Genomic DNA, 6,163 nt, shown 5'->3' with positions numbered 1-6,163 from the left:
AAGCAGAAATGATCACCCCAATTCCATAATTAAATTAAGAAGGGCTACTAGCTGATGACTTGTCTTTCCTTTCCAAATATTGCAACTGAAATGTCATAAGTACATGCCAATATTTAAAGGTTAATGTTGTGTCAAAAATGAGCTATCACTGAACTCTAGCATTCCCTAATTCCCACTTTAGAAAATGCTGATTAGGTTGGCTCCATTTAGAATACAGCAACCTTGGACTCTCCTTCCTTCCCTTTGTCCTTTTCTTCACAATTCTTCTTTTTTTTGTTCTTTCTTTCAAAGAAACAATACTCAAAGATCCCCAGTGAGGATAAGCTCCTGATGCACGTCTCATCTCCATTGCCGACTCCTCTTTTCATTTGGACTTTGAGACATGATATATGTGATGATTACCCTATCTTCTTAAATGGTAGATCCTATTTCTAGCTTCACCAGCTTATTCCTGAAATTATTTGTTTGAGATTTTCTGAACTCATATATTCTGAGAGACAGGACCTACTAAGAAAAAATCTAAAATGCTTTATCTCTTGAGGAGACCATCATATGTAGACAGAACTTTAGACTGCTTATCAGTTGGCCCTCTGTGCACCTGTAAGCAGCCGGTTAGAATAAAGTAGATATGTCTTAACAAACACTTGTTCACAATCCAAGTCTCATATGTGTGTGTAGGCAACTAACCCTCTAACCCTAGCAGTGAGTAGAAAACAGTTTTTAAATGGTCTGCAATGAGGTTGAGAGGGGGTGGGGTGGGAAAGAACAGTAGGTGATGATATTTGTTTGTCTTTTTTTCTTGTAGAAGACCATGACATCAGGGAGGTGATACCATGACAAGCAAGCAAATTATATTTGAGTGAGGGGGTGCTATGCTAAGTCATCAACCTCACTTTCTCTTCCAGAGTCATCTGGGCCCAGTGACCAGATATGAATCAGGATGACTGGAGATGGTTCTGGATGTGAGGCAATCAGGGTGAAGTGGCTTGTCCAAGGTCACACAGCTAATAAGTGTTAAGTGACTGAGGTTGGAATTGAGCTTAGGTCCTCCTGACTCCAGGTCCAGTGCTCTATCTACTGTACCACCTAGCTGCTAAAAGAGACTTCTGTTTACTTGGATATTCCCTCTTACAGATAGGATCTTAATAGGATGATTTTAAACCAGGAGGCAAGGTCACAAGATATCACTCTGGACTTACTGAAGTTTTCTTTATTACATTTCTTTTTTTTTAGGTTTCTTTTACAAGGCAAATGGGGTTAAGTGGCTTGCCCAAGGCCACACAGCTAGGTAATTATTAAGTGTCTGAGACTAGATTTGAACCCAGGTACTCCTGACTCCAAGGCTGGTGCTGTATCCACTATGCCACCTAGCCGCCCCTATTACATTTCTTAATTGGATTTCTCTATCCCTTTTAACAGGCACTAGTTCTGGGAACATTCTAAAAAAACTTTTTTGAATTGCCTAAATCATTTTTAATTTGCATAATGAAAAATAATATTACTTGAAGGTAGTTTGGGACAATGAGATGAAGTATCAGTAAAAATTATTTTTGAAAGGAAAATCTTCAACCTAGGGCTACTCTGTTACATTTTGACTGATCAGGTGAGATGAAATAAGGCCATCTCTAGAATTATCTTCTAATTGACTGCCTTGAGTAGGAAGTGTGTTGTTAGTTGCTTCTTCTTAGGAAACTAGGTAGCCTTATCAAAAATACGTATTAAGTACCTAATTGTGGAACTCTGTGCTTGGAGCCATACAAAAGTAATTGAACAGACATGTACTTCCTGGCCTCTTAATCTTCGAAGTAACTTCATACTCAGAGCTTTTCTTCCTAAGATCACAGTCAAGCCAAAGCTGAATGATCACTAGTGCTCCCATTTCCTGTGCTACTTCCAAACAGCAACCTTGCCCCCTTCACTCCAGGATGACCCTCTGAGCAGCCAATGCTCTCACATGCTTCTCCCTGCTTCTATCAAAATCTGCCGTAGAGAAAAGATTTGATATTAGTCATTTATAACTTATTTTGAATTTAAATGTCCATTGCTTAACCCAGAGGTATTTATATTTAAGCCTTAACTCTACTGAATGAAGATGTTTATCTCATGTTAAAAGGATTTTAATAAGTGAGAAGCAGAAGCACCCATACATTTTAAGCAGTTGAAATGTTTAAAAAATAACTGGAATATATTGAATTTTTAATAGACATTCCAGTTGACCTTAAAGACTTTTTGGCTATATATGTGAGTTTTAAGGGGAAAGGAATGTCTGATCATTTGGGAAAACTTTAATTACCTAGTTATTACTTTTGCTTGGCTGATCTCAGAACTGAATGTGTTGGGGCAGGGACAGGGAGGGTGGTGACTAAGGGATAAAACAGGCCAGGAGGGACCAGGCCTAAAAGATAGGCTCAACTAATGATTCTGGGGTCAGTCTGGAGCATCCAATCAAAGCTGGAATGCAATGTGCAAAGTCTGATGTCTGGCAACTGGTCAAGGTTGACATTCAGACGGTCCCCCTGGACAAAGAGGAAAAGATAGTAGTATGGTCAGAACAATAAGCATCCAGAGGTCCAAATGGTACAAGGAATACATACATGCAGGAGTAGAGTTCAGTGTTCAGGAATATGCCAGGAATTCAGCATTCAAGTTAGACAAAATGGAGCTCAGACTAAGAACAGCAGCTTCAGATTTGGGATAGGTAAATGGGCTCCTTTCCACCAGCATAATGAAGGTTTGATGATTGATTCTAGGACCCAGGAGGTCTGTCCTCTGTTTTGTTTTAGATATCATTTTGAATGAGAATGGAGAGCTCCAAGGAGTGGTATGCTCTAGGAGAGGTAAAGATTGTAATGAGGATAGCTGCATGGCATAGGGGAAAACTTTCAGAGTTTGAAACTTACTGACATTTATTAGCTATGTGACCAGCCACTCATATAATCTCTCAGAACCTCAATTTCCTCAGTTGGAAAATTGGAATGATGTTACTCAGAGGGTTGTTGTGGTGGTGCTTTGTAAACTTTGAAGAACTATATAAATATGAATTATTATTAATTGCAGAGAAGGGACTGCTTCCCACTCTCCCTTTGACCATTGTTACTTCCTGGCAGACAGACACATATATAAAATTTTCTACTGTAGTTCAAATCTGCTAGTTGTTTTTTGCCCTTTCCTCAATCACATTTTTGGATGGGTTTGGATTTTGGATACAGAGTGTCCTCAGTCAACATGGCATAATAGAAGAAAGAGCACTGGATTTTGGAAGCAAAGGACAGAGTCTGAGTTTGAATCACAGTTCCATTACTTATCATCTTTGTGACTTTGAGCAACTCACTTCACCTTTTGGGAGTCTCAGTTTCATTATATTTGATATAGACTTATCATAAAACTTACACCACCTAGCTCATAGCTTTATTGTGAGTAGGTGTTTTGAAAAATGCCAAAGAAATGTAAGTTATTTTCAATTGTGTTTGATTCTTTGGACCCCATATGGGATTTGCTTGGCAAAGATACTGGAGCAGTTTACCATTTCCTTTTCCAGTTCAGAGGCCAAGAGGGTTAAGTGCCCTGACCAGGGTGACACAGCTAGTAAATATCTGAGACCAGACTTGAACTCACTAAGAGGAGTCTTCCTTACAATAAGACTAGCATCTGTTGCAGTGCTACAAATGTTGTCCACACAACAACAACCACAACAAAGGAATGTGAGCTATAATCATCTCAAATATAAGATACAAATGCAATACTTTCACGGATCCCATGTCTAGGCAGTTGGCCTTTAAGTTATTATCCTGAGTCTGCGAGTGTGCATATTTACTGAAGCTTTTTGTCCATTTAAATGCCAGCAGAAATGTCCAAATGAACAGGAGACAGCATATAAGAAGTATATAAATCTTTATTAGATAACATAAGGAAGCAGAGCTGGGAAAAGTGAGGTCTGCCTGTATCAGTCCCTCAAATAGTAAGCATCTTGGTTACACGCCAGTTTGGATCTAGGTCCTGAGGGGAATAAGCATTGATATTCTTATACTTAAAGGACCTTACTGCCTGGTTGGGGAAACAAGGCTGACTGACACATGCATTAAAGGCTAGAGAATTAAGTGCTAAATTGAAGTGCTAAAAGAAAGAGCTCAGTGTGGACTGGAGTCATGCGGGAAAGCAATTCATTTCAGGCTTCAAATGAAGAGACTACTTTTCAGGCTTAAAGTAAAATACATAAAAAGTAAAACTTTTTTTCCTTTGAGTTCTTGACTGGGTCCTTCATTTTGCTATCCAACTCTTTGTAATATGAAAGTGATTCTTATATCCAACATTTAAAACATGTTTCTAGTTGAGCTAGAACTCCGCCCTTCCCATGAAATCCATTAAAAAGAGTTTTCTAACTCACCAAGTGAAAAGATAAAATGGTATTCCGTATTAACATAAAGCAATTCCCTTACGAATGCTTCACTATTCAATTTGATATTAGTTGCAGTTTCTCAAGACATGGTTTGTAAATAAATTACTTATTAAATACTGGGTTATCTAATAGTCAGACAATTTGTACTAAATGTGTGTTCCATGGAAAAGATTAAATTGCAGACCTATATTTCAGGTTCACGCAAAAATGTTTGCTTCAAATAGAATATATAACATAAATCAATTTATAATGTCTGGCTTATTATAACTTTTTTGATTTTTTAAAAACTTTTCTATTTCAATTTTTCCTCTGCACAAAATCATATTCTTTCTTGAAAGCCCAAAGGGGCCAAAATATGTTCAACATTTTAAAAACTGTCATTGATGTTGCATTTCAAAGTTTAAGTCAAAGTTTAAGTAGATGTTTTGAGTTTTCCAGTACGGTCACTTAGATCTTTGAGACAAAATACTACAATGTCACTTTTAAATCTGTTCTCCTATTGTAAGGAAGAAGGTATCCTTGGCAGATTAAAAAAAGAAAAACTGATTGCATTCTTTTTAGAATAGTTAAGAGGCATACCAATATGTCAGAAAATAAATACTTTTTTATAATATGGTTCAATCATTTGCCAATTGCTTTGCACATAGTAGGTTTAATAAAACCTTACTGAACTGAAAATATAATTAGGTTTAATAGCAATGACCAAACATAATCCAGAGGTATGAAAAATCAGTGTTAAACATGTCCATGACCTAAGCAGTTATAATGGTGTAAGGGACATTAGAAATGTAATGCAAAACCCAACTCTCACATTTTCCGTTGCGGTGGAGTTTCCTCCCGTGATCTCCTTTACAAATGGGCTCTGTGGCCTAGCGCCCCTTTCCCTCGAGCCAGGTCACCCGTGATCGTCCGCCGCAGCCCTCTGCCTGACAGGGGCTGCTCGGGAGCCACCACTAAGGTTTACATCATCACAAGAAGAACAAGCAACATGGCAGCAATCCCATCCAGCGTTTCATTTGTAGCAACCCATGATTACTACCGAAGGCATCTGGGTTCCACTTCCAGCAACAGCAACTGTGGAAGTGCTGAGTACTCTGGGAAAGTGATCCCCCCACCATCCAGGTCTTCCTAAATCAGACCCAGGCCATTGGTAGGCAAGTTTCTTCTTCAGAAAGTCAAATCATCCATTCATGACAACTGTATCGGAATTCCCAGAGAACTCAGGAACTTTCCAGGTTGCTCATGGCACGATCACCTGTGACCTGGCTCAGGAGGCCATGAGGAAGCGGCATGTCAGCGAGCCCAGTAAAACCAACACTGGGCCTTCTGCATGAGCAGCAGAACCCTCCTTGCTGCTCCCCCACTTCTGAAGTGTGCTAGGCATCAGAGCCCATTTCCCCCTCCCCTGCCCTCCCCCTCCCCTTTCCTCTCCCACCTATTCCCTTAGAATAGACAGGCTGTTTAAGTGTAGTAGTTGCGATGTGTGTGTGGTTTTTTTTTAAAAAGGAAAACAAAAGCAAAACACCAAAAATCAAATAAAAGAAACCACACTGTTTTTTTTTACTATCTGAATCACCTATGTGCTTTCCAGCAGTCTCAGTAACTTCGTTTACTTTATTCTCAACAGAAACTAATAAACTTTGAGCAGCCTTTTAAAAAAGAAAAGAAAATAAATATAATGCATATTTCTGTAAATAAAAAATTTCTACAAAAAAATGGGATTTTTTGAAGGGGGAGAGAAGGCCTATAGTTTATTTTGTATTCTCA

At 38.7% G+C, this 6,163-nt stretch overlaps 1 pseudogene; it reads left to right on the top strand.

Annotated features, from left to right (window-relative positions):
• Positions 1-5,204: 5,204 nt before the first annotated feature.
• LOC141500710 (pancreatic progenitor cell differentiation and proliferation factor-like) lies at positions 5,205-5,752 on the top strand (annotated as a pseudogene).
• The last annotated feature ends 411 nt before the right edge of the window (positions 5,753-6,163 follow it).

The sequence above is a fragment of the Macrotis lagotis genome, chromosome X (assembly GCF_037893015.1).
Source record: "Macrotis lagotis isolate mMagLag1 chromosome X, bilby.v1.9.chrom.fasta, whole genome shotgun sequence".
In the NCBI taxonomy this organism is placed as follows: domain Eukaryota; kingdom Metazoa; phylum Chordata; class Mammalia; order Peramelemorphia; family Peramelidae; genus Macrotis; species Macrotis lagotis.
This window is presented reverse-complemented; position numbering and strand designations above follow the sequence as displayed.